This window comes from Myotis daubentonii, chromosome 3 (assembly GCF_963259705.1).
Source record: "Myotis daubentonii chromosome 3, mMyoDau2.1, whole genome shotgun sequence".
Lineage (NCBI taxonomy): Eukaryota > Metazoa > Chordata > Mammalia > Chiroptera > Vespertilionidae > Myotis > Myotis daubentonii.
Genome location: NC_081842.1, coordinates 159105463 through 159122361, shown reverse-complemented (window position 1 = coordinate 159122361; position 16899 = coordinate 159105463). Strand labels below are relative to the sequence as shown.

General features: G+C 39.9%; 1 pseudogene; it reads left to right on the top strand.

The window, feature by feature from the left end:
• Positions 1-4189: 4189 nt before the first annotated feature.
• LOC132229456 (large ribosomal subunit protein eL27-like) lies at positions 4190-4571 on the top strand (annotated as a pseudogene).
• The last annotated feature ends 12328 nt before the right edge of the window (positions 4572-16899 follow it).

Sequence of the window (16899 nt, the reverse complement as noted above, 5' to 3'; positions counted from 1 at the left end):
AGCTACACAAATTAGTTGGGATTCTTCTACATGGAGATTTGTGTCTTCTCCCACATTTATTTGTTTGTTTACTTATTTATTTAATCATTTTTACATTATTATGGACTCTTGGATATTTATTTTAGACTTTTTGTTATAATCCAATGTTACTTTTTTAATTAAAAAAATTATAGTTGACCGTTTAATAACACAAGTTTGAAGTTCACAGGTCAACCTATGTGCAGATTTAGAAAATCAACTGTATTTTCACATTCCCAACTGCAGTTTCCCAACTGCCAATTCCCAACTGTGGGTGAAAATGCTGTTTTCTAACTTTGTAAAGTATATGATTGTCCAACCACTATGCTGTACACTGAAACGAATACAAAATAATATTGAGTGTAATCTGTAATTGAAAAATAAAATGCTGTTTTCTATTGGGGTTGGTTGAATCTGTGGATAAAGAATCACCTAGGTGCTGACGGTTGAGTTAAAAGTTATAGGTGCCTTTTCTGCTGTGCGGGGCTCCATGCCCCTAACCCCAGCGCTGTTCAAGGGTCAAATGTACTTCTGCTCTTTGTTTTACTGCTGCCTCCTTCCTGGTCCTGTTGAGCCATATCATCTGGGGAAGTAAAACTTAGAGCAGCTGCAGCTCCTTGCAAACAATGATGTGATTTGCTCAGCTGGAGGATGAGGCCGTTTTCAGGAGGATGGTAAGACCTGGCTCTTTTCTTTCCTTCCTTCCTTCCTTCTTTCCTTCCTCCCTCCCTCCCTTCCTTCCTTCCTTCCTTCCTTCCTTCCTTCCTTCCTTCCTTCCTTCCTTCCTTCCTTCCTTCCTTTCTCTCTCTCTCTCTCTCTCTCTCTCTTTCTTTCATCTTTCGGCTACTTAAAAGTTTTGTTGTTGTTCCTCCAATTGCTCTATCATTGACCACTGAAAGCTCCTGTGTCCCCTATCATCAATTTTAAAAAAGCATTTCCTTACTTTCAGGATGATTGTAGAGATAAATTTTTAGAAAGGTAAGTTAGCAGTCCAAATTTTCCATCTGCTAAAATAACTGGCATAACGGCAATTATCATATTTTGCTGCCTGTCCCCAAAAGGGAAAAGATGAGCAGAGCAGAAAGAGCTAGATTGCTGGAGTGGCTGTTTCTGTCCTATAGAGACTACGTTCTAGCAGTGATATCTGTAGGAATAACAACCGAATGGGGCTCTTCCACCGTCTAGAATGTTTCCAGGAAAAGGGACCCTAACCTATATTAAGTCATTGAGTGAATTGATTACTTTTTTCTAATTAGTCTGGAGTGATATATTTTTTCTTACTTTAGCTTCTGTATAGGGTGCATCAGAAATTCACTATGTTGTACATAATGATGACAATACTTTTTATATTTGCTCTGGAGGGCTAAAGCATTCTAAAAATCATTCCACCATCCTTTGTCATATAATACTAGTAGAGTGCAATCTCTTTCTCTTTTTGTTACAAAGAAACTAATTGCTAAAGCTGTGCATATAAATGAAAGACTCTTTATCAAGTATGTACTTCAATTGTTATTTGGTCTTGTTGCCATAGCATGGGCTGCCATTGTCAGCTTGGGTCATAAAGCCTTTGGCTAACTGGTAGGCAGTAATCACCATCAATCTGAGCTGGCTGTTTTAATTGTCAGTTCAGGCCTGGAGAGCTCCAACTTGCTCTCCATCTGCCAGCAGGTCTCCTTAGGCAAGGGGATATTGCTGCTATTGGAATACATAATTTCTCATGCAAAAATATTAGAAGGGGCATGAGATAAAGTGATGTTTATTTGAAGTAAAAGATGGGATATTGAATGGAAACAGTGAGGAATGGTGGGAAACAGTTTACAGGCAAAAATAGTTCAGAACTACTTCACGCTGGAGAGTGCTCTTGGAATTGGATGAGAAGAGACAAGAGTTAGGAATAGACTCTTAGGCCGGCAAACAAACGTTTCTGGAGCGATTGATTCCTCCATTCGTGCTGTAGAAAAGTGCAGGGAATGTGACAGAACGGCACTGTCATTAGGTTTCTTCCATAGCTGAATCCCACATCATTAAGGGCCTTGGGACTAGAACAGCATTTAAAATTGGTTGCTAAATTGTGCTCACAGCCAACACAGGGAACAAAGGTTTTGGGCAAATGTGTTCTTGGCGGCATATGCTGCCTTGTAAGAGGGTTGATGTTTTCCACACTTGATAAAAATTCTCTGTGACCACCTGTGCCATATGCCATTACCAATCCCCTCAGTTCTAGGACCCCTTCAGCCAGTACAAAAGATCTCTTTACTACCATTAAAATTCAAAAGACTTGAAAAGCCTCCAGGAGGCACTGTAGAGAATGTGCCGTTAGAATTAAATACCTTTTAGTTGAGGAGAATCAGGTTCACACTGGTCTCTGAACTTGGAAATCTTAGCATTTTCCCCCTGGGAGATTGGGGTGTTGAAATCAGATTGCTGAAGCTGTGTTACATGAATGAGAGCTTAAAAAAAGATTAAAGTAGTTTAAGGCAAAGTTCAGATATCTCTTTACTATCTTCCTCAGCACATTGACACAAAGGATTAAATGCAGTTTAACAGAAAAGTAGAAAAATGATTTTAATAGAATATGGTCAGAATTTAGAAACTCAAGGATCGTTATCTGTATTCCTAAAAGCAGAATATCCTAAAATAAAATTGAGAAGTCATTGAAGTTGTGTTTGTCTATAATGACTTTCAGAAAAATCCCTATTCATTTTGACCTGAGAGGAGTTAAGGGAAAAACCCCCAAAACTTCCCTAGGAATGAGTATTTTATTTCATTTTCTTCCTGACTCACAATCACAGCTGTTATATTAACATCTACCGATGGGCTGACATTGTTAAAAACTCTGAGCTGTACTCAAAGTATCATTTATAATAAAAACACTCTATCAAAGAAATAATCCTGATACTAGTATACTGGGTTGAAAAAAATAAAATAAAAGCAGTGAAGTTAAAACCTTTAATACCTTTTATTTGTATAATCAAGAATTTAAATAGATTTGCTTTCCTCATACTTACTTTTAAAGATTAAATTAAGAGCAAATGACACTTTAGGACATTGTACTTTGACACTACTTGGTAAAGGGAAAAACGCCCTCCAAGTACCTAACTTGAAGAACTCCACGCGATTCAGAGAAACGTAATGTTTGAATACTTCAACTTATAGTGTCTTTTCAGTACTCAGTTAGCATAATTTGACACAATTGTAGGTATAAACGTTTTATAGGCACTTGGTAGCAGGAGTGTCAAAAAAGTGTTGATCTCCATCCACTTATATTGGCAACACTCACCTAGTTCTAGCACGACACTTGAATGAGCAGTGAAATGTGTTCCCTACTATTAATAAAATGCAAAGCATACTTCATCTTGACACCATATCACAAGTTTGACACTGCGGTTCCTCTCTGTGGGCTTTTGAGTCATGGAGACATCCCCTTGCTACATCCCTATCTCAACTAGATGATAATTTGACGCAGACTATTTCAATACATGCCAATATGTATATCTCCCCTGCAACATGGAGGCATATTCACAGAGAAAGAAGGTATAACTGACAGGTCAATATCATTTTTTGAGGTGGTACCTTAGTGGTTTTAAAAAAACCCACTTAAGTATGACTTACTTGTACCAATTCTTTTCTCATGCTTTATCAATAAGACTTTTGTGAATATAAATGGAACAGAACAAAGAAATTATTTTTAAATGTCCTAGTAAAATTTTATTTGTAATGAATTACTTAAAAAATTCAATCATGGAAGAGGTAATTTAAGCATATGTAAATCATTTCCAAATCAAATAGCATGGAGATGTATTGAAATCAGCAGCTTCATAAAGGATTTGGTTTGATTTGTTGTTTTCTAAACAGCCAGACCTCTCTATGTGTGTGTATTACCTAAATACTTGAAGATGAAAATAAATGAATGATAAGTACAAGATCTATGAGAGGGAGAAGCTCAATTAAAAGAAAAAAGGGTAAAAATCCCGAGATGTGATATTTCTTCAGCCTTATTTTCCCTCATTGATAATCATTTCAGTTTTCCCAAAGTGGAGATAAAGCTCATTTGACTTGGTACCATTTTACCTGTGATTTAACAGATCTTATGAAAATTTAGGTCTAATAAAAATAATCTCCGTTCTTTCCTTTCAGCTCTAGGCCAAGTGGCTGCCTTCAAAATCCAGGAAGATGGTGCTGGTCCTGGCCGGATGCTATTCTGGACGCATAGCCATCATCATGAAGGACATTGAGGATGGCACCTCAGATCATCCCTATAGCCATGCTCTGGTGGCTGGGGTTGATCACAATCCCCGAAAAGTGACAGCTGCCATGGGCAAGAAGAAAATTGCCAAGAGGTCAAAGATTAAGTCTTTTGTGAAAGTTTATAACTACAATCACCTCATGCCCACAAGGTACTCTGTGGATATATCCCCTTGGACAAAACTGTCATCAACAAGGACATCTTCAGAGTCCCTGCTCTAAAACGCAAGGCTAATGGGAGGCCAAGGTCAAGTTTGAAGAGAAGTACAAGACCAGCAAGTTCTTCCAGAAGCTGCGGTTTTAGATCTGTTTTGTTTCAGTCATTAAAATGAAAATAAAAAATCTGATTAATCTTAATAATATTGAAAATAGAAAACAAACTCCATATCAGTTAATATAAGTAATTCTACTTTTTAAATGGTTGTTTTGATATATGTAATTATTTTTAGAAATTGATTTTTAGAGATGTTCTTTTAAATCTCTGTAAAATCAAATGTGTTAGAACTAGTGTATTTTAAAACACTTTAAATTTACATTACTCAGTTTGAATGAAAGCATTACATTGGGATTGTTTTTAATTAGTACCTCCAAAAGTAAGAGGGGTACCCTCATCAGTTTGGCTCAGTGGATAGAGCATCGGCCTGCAGACTGAAGGGTTCTGGGTTTGATTCCAGTCAAGAGCTGAACTTTGGTTGCAGGCTCGATCCCCAGTAGGGGTTGTGCAGGAGGCAGCTGATCGATGTTTCTCTCTCATAGATATTTCTAGCTCTCTATCCCACTCCCTTCCTCTATGTAAAAATCAATAAAATATATTTTAAAAAATAAATAAAAGTAAGAGGAGTGAAATAATATCAATATTATTTCCTCTCATTAATACAGTAATGCACAGTTTTTGAAGTATTAAGATATACTAATATCAGTTGATATTCATGGTAACACAAGTAGGGAGAAGTTCTCAGAGTAAGGGAAAAAAAATTTTCAATAATTAGAAACTGAAATATGCCCTTGAAATTCTGACCTTATTATTGAATGATATTACATATTTTATGTACCTCCTAAGGTCAGAATCATTATCACCCCCATTTTACAAATGAAAAAGTGAGGCTGAGTAGTTGGGTAATTTGATCAAGCTCAGGAGGTGGTGAGTGTCAGAGTTTGAATTTGAACCCAAGTCTCTTTGATAACAGAGTTCAAGATTTTAACCTCTACTCCAACTTGTTTCTTTTGAGAGCAGCTCACCCAACCCTTTTAAAAAAGTCTATATTTTTATAGCAGTTTTAGATTTACAATAAAATTGAAAGAAAGGTACAGCGATTTCCCTGTGCCATTACATATTCAGAGCCTCCCCCATTATCAACATCACTCACAAGAATTTTGTACCAAGAATGAACCTACATTGGCTCATCATAATCACCCAATGTTCACACTTTACCTTAGAGTTCACTCTTGGACTTGTACATTCTGTGGGTGTGGGAAAATACATAATGACATTTTTCCATTATTATAACACTAGAGGCCCTGTGCACGAAAATTCGTGCACTTGGTGGGGGGAGGGGGGGGGTTCAGCCTGGCCTGTGCCCTCTCGCAGTCTGGGAGCCCTCAGGGGATGTCCAACTGACTGCTTAGGCCCCCTCTCCATGGGCAGCTGGCAGGCTGATCAGGGGATGGTGCCAGCTGGTGAGTGGCCAGCCCCACCCCCCATCGCCCAGCCACTGCTGCCACCGGTGGCCTCCCTCTGCAGGAGGTGACCGGGCGGGCGGATCAGGGGATGGCAAGGCCGGCAAGTGGCTGGCCCTGCTCCCACCCCCCAATTGCCCCTTCACCATTGTTGGTTTCCTCTGCCCCCTCCCCCCCATTGATGTCCCCTCTCTCAGCCTACTGGCACATGCCTTGGCTGGTCTGGCACTGCCTGCTCCCTGGCCCTGTCCCCCGCCGACTGGTCGTATCACCGTTCAGTTGATTTACATATTATGCTTTTATTATGTAGGATCATATAGAGTATTATCATTGCTCTAAAAATCCTCTGTACTTTGCTTATTCCTCCCCTCTCTCTACCTATGGCAACCATTGATTTTTAAGCATTTCTTTAGAGTTTTGTGTTTTTCAGAGTGTCATAGAGTTGGAATCATGTAGTATGTGTCCTTCTCAGATGGGCTTCTTTTAGTTAGCAATATGCATTTAAGTTTTCTCTATGTCTTTTTATGGTTTGAGAGCTCATTTATTTTTACTGCTGAATACTATTGTCTGAATGGACCACAGTTTATTCATTCATCTACTGAAGGACATCTTGGTTGCTTCCAAGTTTTGGCAATTATGATAATGCTGCTATAAACATACATGTGCAGGTTTTTTTGTGTGTGAACACAAGTGTTTAACATCTTTGGGTAAATACCAAGGACTATAATTACTGGATTTTAATAATATACTTAGTTTTGCAAGAAACTGCCAAATTGTCTTCCTAACTGATGATACCATTTTGCATTTCCACCAGTAATGAATGAGAGCTCCTGTTGCTCCACGATCTTGTCAGTATTTGGTGTTATCAGGGTTCTAGATTTTGGCCATTCTAATATGAACACAACTCTTTCTCTTTTTTTAGATAAATAAACCGAGTCCCAAAAGGGCAAAGTGTTTGGGACCAAATTTCCCAGGCATTTAGTAGGAAAACTAGAGTTCAGGCCTTGATGTTAGATATTTGTTCTGAATTTCTGGGGCTACATTGTTCTCTTAATTATAAAACTCTATACATGGATCACTGCAAAGCAAATGTGCTTGATAATTTAATGGCAACTAGAGGTGATTTCTTACCTGTGCTTCATGAATGAGATATCTCAAAGATGACAGGACTATAGATTTATTGCCCCACTCAGATGGGATTTGAGCTTGCCCTGATCACTCAGCTGTGTGGATCAAACCATACTTTCTAAAAGCCATTCCCCCTTGATTAGCCATCCTTTACCTGCACTGATCAATGAACTTCTGGTTGTAAAGATAGGATTGGAAATGGTTTCTTTGATTTCTCTTGATGATTTCAAAGGCGTTAAAAGACACCACCCCTTTTGTGGGACTCAAGCTAAGGGTATATATTATGATAGCCAGCCAAAGCGAATCCTGACCTTTCTTTGCTGTTTCTTGAATGAGATTTTGAAATTGACAGAGACAGAGTAGAAAGGATAGAATGAGGACAATATAGCTATGGCACACTTTTGGAAGAACTAGGGAGCTAATACTGAGGGAGGGATAGCATCAATGATCCTTTAAGAATAAAAGATAAGCCCTATCCAGTTTGGTTCAGTGGATAGCATGTTTGGCTGCAGACTGAAGGGTCCGGTCAAGGGCGCTCCATCCCCGGTCAGGTCAGGACACACGTGTGAGGCAACCAGTCTTTCTCAGAGGGATGTTTCTCTCTTTCTGTCTTTCCCCTTCCCTTCCACTCTCTCTAAAAAAATCAATGGAAAAAAATATCTTCAAGTGAGGATTAACAACAACAAAAAAATAATCTATAATAATAAAAGCATAATATGCTAATTAGACCAGACAGCTGAACGACCTTTCAGATGTCATTCTGGACATCCTTCCAGACGAAGCCACGGTGGTGAGGGCCAAGGCAGAGGTGGTTCGGGGCCATCAGACAGGCAGGCAAGCAGTTCAGGGCGATAAGGCAGGCAGGCAGAGTGGTGAGGGGTGATCAGGCAGGCAGGCAGAGGTGGTTAGGGGCAATCAGACAGGCAGAGTGGTTAAAGGCAATCAGACAGGCAGGCGAGCAGTTAGGGGCAATTAGGCAAGTAGGCAGAGTGGTTAGGGGTGATCAGGCAGGCAGGCATGTGGCTAGATGCGATCAAGCAGGCAAGCAGGCAAGTGGTTAGGAGCCAGCAGTCTAGGATTGTGAGAGGGGTCCCAGATTGTTAGAGGGTGCAGACCAGGCTGAGGGACCCCCCCCACTCCCTGTGCACAAATTTCGTGCACTGGGCCTCTAGTAAAAGATAACGTAGAATGAAGGAATGGAGAACAGCAAAGTGGAAAGTGGTGCCAACATGATTATGTAACTAAGTGAGGTCTTCTTATAGTTAAGTGAGATGATCTTTCCCCATCGCTATGTTTTTTGTTGTTGGTTTTTATTTTCTGCAGAAAGGTCCACTCCACAAAGTGGGTGGAGTATTAGTTATTTCATAGTGAGCCAATTTCCAAATGAAATTAATTAATATTTGCCACCAAAACGTTTATATCAGTGACTTTAAAATAGATGGTGGATAGATATTACTTACTTAGACTGCTAGTGGTTCTTAACTATTGATCGAGTGAGTGATTGATTGATTACAATCTCTTTTCAAATTCTGATAAGAGCATGAATTTTTTTTTCTCTATGGAAATATGCATATACCTATACCCCAATTTTTAAACATATCATCTTAGATTTAGGGGCTCCCTGAAGGCAATCCCTGAACTCCTATTAAAGAATCCTTGGTTCAGACTGTCATGCCAGGCTTTATAGGGTGAGCAGAGAAAGTGTGAGAAGAAAAGTTTTAGAGAGGTGGAAAGATTAAATGCGAGGCATGTAGAAAGTGGTCAATAGTATTGGTGAAACAGAGTGGATGATTGAGCCAAGAGAGTTTTCTTCCAGCTCACAGCTTCTCTACCTCTTTATTGTTCCAGTACTTAAAGATTCAATAACCTTGGTAAAGATCTGTGCCCTTCACTACCCACTCCTTCCTTTTTTTTTTTTTTCCTTATTCACCTCTGAAGATTGAAACTGTGCTAGGAAATAGCAGTCAGCCTGGAAAAGTCTCAGAGCCTAATAGCTACTTCTGTCAGCTGTGGCAATAAAATGGTTACAGCAACCCAAGCTTCTGGGAAGTGTGTACTCAGCGTTAACTGAACAGCCCATCTTTTGGGCCATTGCTTCTTGAACTATAATGTGCCTGCCTCCCTAGGGATCTTGGTGATGTGGCGATTCTGGTTCTGTGGGTCTGGGGTGAGTTGGGGGTGTGCATTACTGACAAGCTCTCAGGTGATGCTACCCCTGTGGCTCCTTGGGCCACACTGTGAGTGGCATGCTAGGGCTTTCTTAGGAAGCTGGCAGAACTGTGCGCATCACTGTGGTTTATACTTTATTTCTGTGTCAAATAATCTAGGTTTATCCCCCCAGAAAATGATAATTTCTCAATATGACCTCCATAAAAGATTTTAAGCCTAAAAAGGAAGTAAAGAATTATTTAACTTTTGAAAATTCTAAATTGTTCAGAAAATTGAAAATCAGCTTTTGATCTAATTAAGTGAGGACTAGTGTATAACAGCATCTCTGGTGGCTCAGCCTTAGAAATAGGAATAACACCGATACCTGTCCAGTTTCCATACTAATGTCAGCTAGGAACAACCAGAATAGCACATCATTTACAGATATATGGTGGGATAAAAAGGCTTAGCAAATTTTATAATAATGAGGAAGCTAGTTCCCTATATTCATTTCAGGGACTAAAATACAAAAAAATATATCTCATTATAACATTCATGTTCTTATGCATCAATTTTTTTCACTTTTCTTTTGGGTTATTTCAAATTAGTTGGTTTAATTCCAGAATCCGGGATAGAACAAAGACTGAAGATCACACTTTGGCAGAACTCTGAGCTGGGTTGAGAAATAGCTGAGTGAGAAGAACTAAAGAGATGAGCCACTTCAGTGTATGGGAATGGGACAACGTTCCAACCAACTGAGCCACACTGGCCAGGGGCAAAAGTTCACTCTTAAATGTACAGCAAGCTCGGAGTCAACACTTTATTCTAACTAACAGTAGCAACAGATGTTAAGGCAGGAATCCAGATGTCAAAACAGGAACGGAATTAAGGATCACCATTTCTCCAGGCACAAGGCACAGCTCACTTTTTGCCAGATTTCTTAATCCCACCTGTGGCCAGAGGGCCCTTCCCCATGGCCTTGGCTTTTAGTTATTCAAGTTTCTCCTGCTCCTCTTTTGCTTCTGCGTTACTGCCTTCTCTTCCTTTTCTGTCTCCTTGGGCTGCTTCAGGGCTGCTTCTTGCCACCTTTATGTGAGACATAGCACCTGCCACCCCTCCCCCAGGCCCTGCCCCCTTTTTTTCACATTTAACATGCCTGAAATTAGGGTGTGTGTGGTACTCAATGGAGTTTTACAATTGCTGTTGGCCAGGTGGCAGTGGTAAGGACGATGTCATTGTGTGTACATGTGTGAGTTCAATTGTTATTCCTGGTGGCAGGGCTGGACAATGGCAACCTCTTGACATTTCAGTCAAAAACCATCAGGACTGTTTGAGGAAGGAACATGAGCACAGACTGGGTGTCAGTAGCATGAAAGAAGAGGCTGGGGACAAGTTTAAGAAATGATGCATCACCGATGCTCTTGAAGCATAGAGGTTGATATTGGTAACATGGTATCAATGGCTCTGAGATGAAACGTCATTCAGGAGAGTTAGATTCCATGTGGCAGAAGTTTTGTAAAGCTGCTATTAAAATATATTTTGTGTATATTTCCCTTTTATAACTTACTATATAACCTACTAGAGGTCCAGTGCATGAAATTCATGGGCAGGCAGGGTCCCTAGGCCTGGCTGGCGATCAGGGCTGATCTGCGAGGCAACCGATGGAGTGAGCGGGGGCGGGGCCCCACTGGCACCTGCCTTGGCCAGCCTGGTGCTGCCCACTCACCGGCCCTGCCCCCTGCTGCTGCTGGTCGCCTCCCTCTGTGGGAAAATGGGTGGGGCTATCAGGGGGTCCCCACTGGCACCTGCCTTGGCTGGCCTGGTGCTGCCGGTTCAGTCAATTTGCATATTAGGCTTTTACTATATAGGATGAACAAGAATAATGCATGGTAAAAATCCCAGTGTTAATGAGCCTGGAAGAACTCTTTCACTAAATATAAAATAAATATCCTACATAGTAAGAAAGTATTGTGATCTAATTTGATTGCCAGCATTTTGTTTGATTTCCTAGAGGTGCATGTTATAATTAATGGCAAACTGATTTGATAGAATAATGCAGTTTAAATTGTACATGTTGGGGAAATAAAGTTATCCCAAACTATAAAATTGTAGATGATAGAATCAAAAGCAAATTCAAGAAATTATCTTTAATCACGAGTGTCTAAGTCATCCAGGGCACATGAGGACTAAGAAAAGAGTGAAGAATAGTGGATGTTACTGTGAAACCGGAAATCTGGGTAATGGCTTTGCTTTTGATACTGAGCAGTAATATGACCAGGACAAATCACTTTAGTGCTCTGGATCTCAGTGTCCTAAGCTATACAATGGTGAGTTTGTCTTAGATAATAATCTCCAATGTGCTTTCAAGATCTTGGAACTCTGGATATTTAAAAAAATGTAGTGGATAAAAAGTTAAGCTTATCCACTATTTATTATTTTATTCCCTTTATCACAATAGAACTTTGCCCAATGAGCAAATGATCTTGCTTACATTTTAGCCTAATCTGAGCCAGGGTTCATTAACTGAACTCTGTTCAACTTCCATGGAGATGGGAAAAAAACTGGCCAGTCTCTTCTTAACAATAATATGGATATGCAAAAAACTGTAATGAAAAGATTCCATGATTTTCTTTTTTCCAGATAAAATAATCTGAAATTCTTGTTTCCAAAAACAATACATTTCACCATTGGCTTTTTGGCTGCCCACAACCATCCCCCTTTCCAAACAGGAACAGTGCCCCGTTTTCTTTTCGAAGAATGACACCACTCAGCTCTGCAGTCTCCCTGGGGCCTTGAATAAGGGTCTCTGCACTTGTCAGGCAACAGGTGGGCATTTCCCCCAGAACAAACTGGTCACCTTATTTTCTGTGTGTGTGTGTGTGTGTGTGCGTGTGTGTGTGTGTGTGTGTGAACAGGAATATGAAAAGCGGAGTTCACTCGCTCCTGGGCAGTGTCCTGAAGAGATAGATGGTCAAGGTGGTCTTGTGGGCTTGACACCCAAAACTGGCCTGTTCCTTACTGATGCTGAGCTGACTCTAAGCCTGCCTTGAAGATGCTTTGCCATTTGAGCTCCCTAAGATTGCTTTAATACCTTCTCTTTCTGTTGAACCAGAATGGGTTTCTGATGGTTACAATCAAGGAAGCCTAACAAAGGCAGGGATAAAGGTTGTGTGGGGAGCTCCTGGACTCCAGTGTTAAACCTAATCATCCAGCCTCCCAGTGCCTTGGGTGAGCTGTGGGGAGGGTAGAGGCACGCTTTCAGGATTGTGCCACATAAAAAGGGTTCCAACTTCTTGACTGGTGTCAAATACGTATAAAACTAAAACATCTATATATGCTATTTTTACTTTTCCTTTGGATTTCCCAAAGCCTATCAGTCTGTGTGATGGGCTTTGGTTTTGACACGAATTACATTTCCAAATAGAATTTTGAAATGCAATTTTTACATTATCCTTCTGTCTGTAGTTAAAAGTAATTGTATCCCCTCCTTGACTGATTGCCAAATGTAGGACACACACACACACACACACATACACACACACACAAATATTTGATAAGGGGAACCATTAAAAGTCTGTTTTATTCTATTTGGATGTCTCTTTACAGAAGAAAATAAACTTTTTTTGTGTGTATGTGCCGTGATGGTTCCATTTATTAATTAATATCCTTTGTTAAATTTTTCACTAGCCAAACTGCTGTGCCTTTGGAAACTTATTATCCTGCTACTACTCTTTCAGGCATTAAAAACCATTGCTTATTTAAGTGAAAAGAAATATAGAGGCAAAAGACAGGAAACTCTTGATGAAATTAACTCATGGTTTTCTAAGTTACTTCTCATGTAAATACAAACTGTAGAAGATTGAAGATGCCTTTTCTTGTCTTCACTTTTTACCCTGATCCTTCCAAATGGCTTTCCTTTCTGAGGTTCACAGAAGACATTCCTGCATACCTTTAGGATAGCAGTTAATAGTTTAAGTTCTAGAATCGCATCTTGTGTGTATGCATACTACTAGATCCCTAAAGATGTGAACTTGGGAAAATTAATCAATGTCTAAAACTTAAATTTCTTCATCTATAAAATAGAGTTAGCCAGAATATATCTCCATGTGATTATTAGGAGGTAACTGATATAAAACACATCACAGAGCACCAGGCACCATATTAGACCCCTGATGCTTGTTTTTGTTATGGTTAATTTTATTTTATGGTAAGCGATAGACGCAAATACATAATGAAGGCAGTTTTGAATGAGTCATGTGGTGTAGAATGTGGATGGATTACAGAGGACAGGATGTGAGGCAACAAGACTGGGGAGCTGCTTTTGCAGTAAATCTGATGTGCTGTTCAAAGGGCCAGATGTGATGGGTGGAAACTAATGATCAAAAAGAGGGACAAATGAAAAGAAGAATGAATGGAAAGAGCTTGTTGATGATCATATGAGGGTATCAAAGGGGAGAGTCATTCCTGATTTCATGACTCAAGAGCAGTATGGTGAGTAGGTTTAGGAAGAAAGAGGAAACACTTTGCTGAGTACAGGAGAGACATCCAAATAGAAATGTCGAATCAAGAGGAGGGCATGTAAGGTTGAAGCTTGTGAAGGGGCTGATTTGAAATCCTTGGTAGGTCTTTTGTATGAATTAACAGGGCCTATCATCTTTTTCTTATCTAGGGGGTGCCTCAGAAAGTTATGGGAAAGCAGTTGCTTTTGAAAAACACGTAGTTGTTATATCAGTTTCCCCCTCTGTAAACCTGATGTTGAATGATTTTTATGGGTTACCTCTTAAACGGAAATGGATATGCAAAGTGCGAATTTAGTTTTTGTTGTAGGTATCTGAAATGTTTAAGATACTATTGGAAACAGGAGACTATTGAGAAAGCATGTTTAAAAGAGAGAAAACCTATCTCCTTCCTCACTCTCTTCTACAGTGCTCCCAGATCTGATTCAGGGTCCATAGATACAACTAAACCATTGACAAGCAATGTCCACCAACAGTCTAAGGTTTTATATGACGCATGTAATAATATAGAAAAGAGGATTAACTTCAAAGGAACAAGGGGATTATTTGTCTGTATGAGAAATAGAGACCATAGGTATAAAAATACATATGAATGAAGTCTTTAAAATTGAGATATGTGTGTGTAAACCATCCTCAATGAAATACAAGTATGATGATTAAGCATGTAAATGTGGATTGCAGGCACAGACTCCAATTGTGCTCACCAAACCATCCATTATATACACAATTTACTGATTTGCACGCTCACCTAGACAGGCTCAAATATTATTTGGATGTCACCTAAATGTCTATTGTTTGTAAGTTTAGAGTTGTTCAAAATGAAAAGGCTCACTTTCCTGGCATGCATATCACTGTACATACTTTACCTGCTTACATTTTAATGAACAAATGCCCACAGCTTATTTCTGAAGCTTATTTTGCTTTTAATTCTATAAAGCAAATTTGTTATTTTTTGTGTACAAATAAGAAAATCTATTTTATTTTACTGATAATCATTGCATTGATTTATGTAAAATCATTATATTTGGATTTGTTTCACAGGCTATGGAGTTTGGAGTAGCCTTTGAACTCAACTACACCTTAAGTAGTGTATTTTAGCTTTTGATATCTTAATTTATAGAATTTGTAGTGGGGGATTTGAAACTTTGAGGACTATTTTTATCTTAAAGATTGGATTTGAAAATGTATATCCCTTCCCCAATTTTTATTACCAAATACTTATTTTGGAATCTCATATCTCTTTGTTTCTGAGGCCACACAGGAATGAGTTCATGGTTCTTGGCAGAACGTTTTGGTTGAAGAGTTGCGTATTGGAATTGTGAACCCTGAGAAAGAAGATACCTATTAAGATGGGTAACTGGGCTCAAATTTTAAAAAAACAGAGCCAAGTAGCCATTTCTACACAGAGATCTCTCACACAGACTGCTCTTCAGGGAGAAGCTTGCACTGAGATATTTGTCTCTGCACTGAACTGCCTTCCTGCATTGGTGTTTCTGCTATCTGAGCCAGCTCTTATAAAGGAGTTTCTGAAATCTAACTTCAACCAATAGGACTGAGCCTTTCCCCATTCAATTGGAATTGCACAGCTCTGACCAACCAGAGCAGCTCTATTCTGGCCAATCAAATTGCAAGGATTTGGAACCCTCATTTGCATGAGGACAGACCAACCAGGGACCAGGGGCAAAGACTTCGGTCTGTATGAGCCACCTGCCTGCTGGCTCTGGGGATGCATTTTTCCCTTTCCACCATGTCTCCCTGGCTGAGCTGAAACACTGCAGATGTCAAAGAGCAGAACAGACCAGTGCAGGTCAGAGCAGACTGTCCCCAAACGGAGCAGACCAAAGCACAGTAGAGTAGACCAGTGTAGTGCAAATCAGACCAGCAAGGAGCAGAGCAGAGCCGTCTGGAGAGGGGCCTGGCTCCAGGCCTGCCTGGCCCCGGGCTGCATCATAGCTGTGCTGTATTGCAATTGAGCTGTTTTGCACTGAACAGTTTCCTTCTTCACCTCAGGCCAAATTGTTGGCGTGTAATTGGAGACAATGGCCACTGGCTGACAGAATGGACTTATAATTAGTTGCATAAACAAATAGAAAAGAAAATCTGGAAATAGGTATAAATTACAGTGTTCTCTTTTAGAAGTTTATAGAAGAAGATCTTCCCTCTTCTTTTCCTTTGGCTATGCCCACTTTAAGTATTATTTCTGATAGTTATTTATAACTCCTTCACATAGATGTTGACAGTGTAGTGTCAAAAGCTCAGTCCCTGAGTCAGGACTTGGGTTCAAGTACCAGATATGCTAATTACTAACTAGGAGACATTGACTACATTTCATAATCTGAGCAAGTTTTACATTTTTAATTAGAAAAAGTTTAAAAAAGCAAATTCCTTTCAAATTATTTTATTTTTTTCACCTTTGATTCTGCAATTGCTAGGTGCAGTGTTCTATACATGTCCCTTAGGTCAAGTTTAGTACTTATGCTGCTCAATTCTTTTATATTTTTACAATTTTTTGGTCTGCTTATCAGAACAGCAGCTGAGACAGGCATGTTAAATTATCCCACTATTACTGTGAATTTATTTTCATTACAGTTGTATTAATTTTCTTTTACATATTTTAAGTTATATTAAGTGCATGCAGATTTTATTATATCTGAAATAAACCACTTATCATATGTGAGTTTTAAAAAAGCAATTTCCTAATGGGTATCTAGCATTTAAGGTGTAATACATATGAAGCATTTGGATATAGCAGCACGTCCTTCTCCTTCTCCTTCTCCTTCTCCTTCTCCTTCTCCTTCTCCTTCTCCTTCTCCTTCTCCTTCTCCTTCTCCTTCTCCTTCTCCTTCTCCTTCTCCTTCTCCTTCTCCTTCTCCTTCCCCTTCTCCTTCTTCTTCTTCTTCTTCTCCTTCTTCTTCTCCTTCTTATTATTACGAGAAGGCCCGTGCACAAAAATTGTGCACCGGCAGGGAAGGGGGCTCCCTCAGCCCAACCTGTGCCCTCTCATGGATCACGCTGCTGCTCCCCCTGCCCACCCCGCCCACCCCACTCAAGACCCGGCAGGCCCAGATCCTGTGCTGGGGCGGACAGCAGCTTGGATCATGCTGCCGCCAGCCCCGCCCACCCTGCCCAAGACAGGGCAGGCCAGGATCTTGCCTTGGGCAGTGCA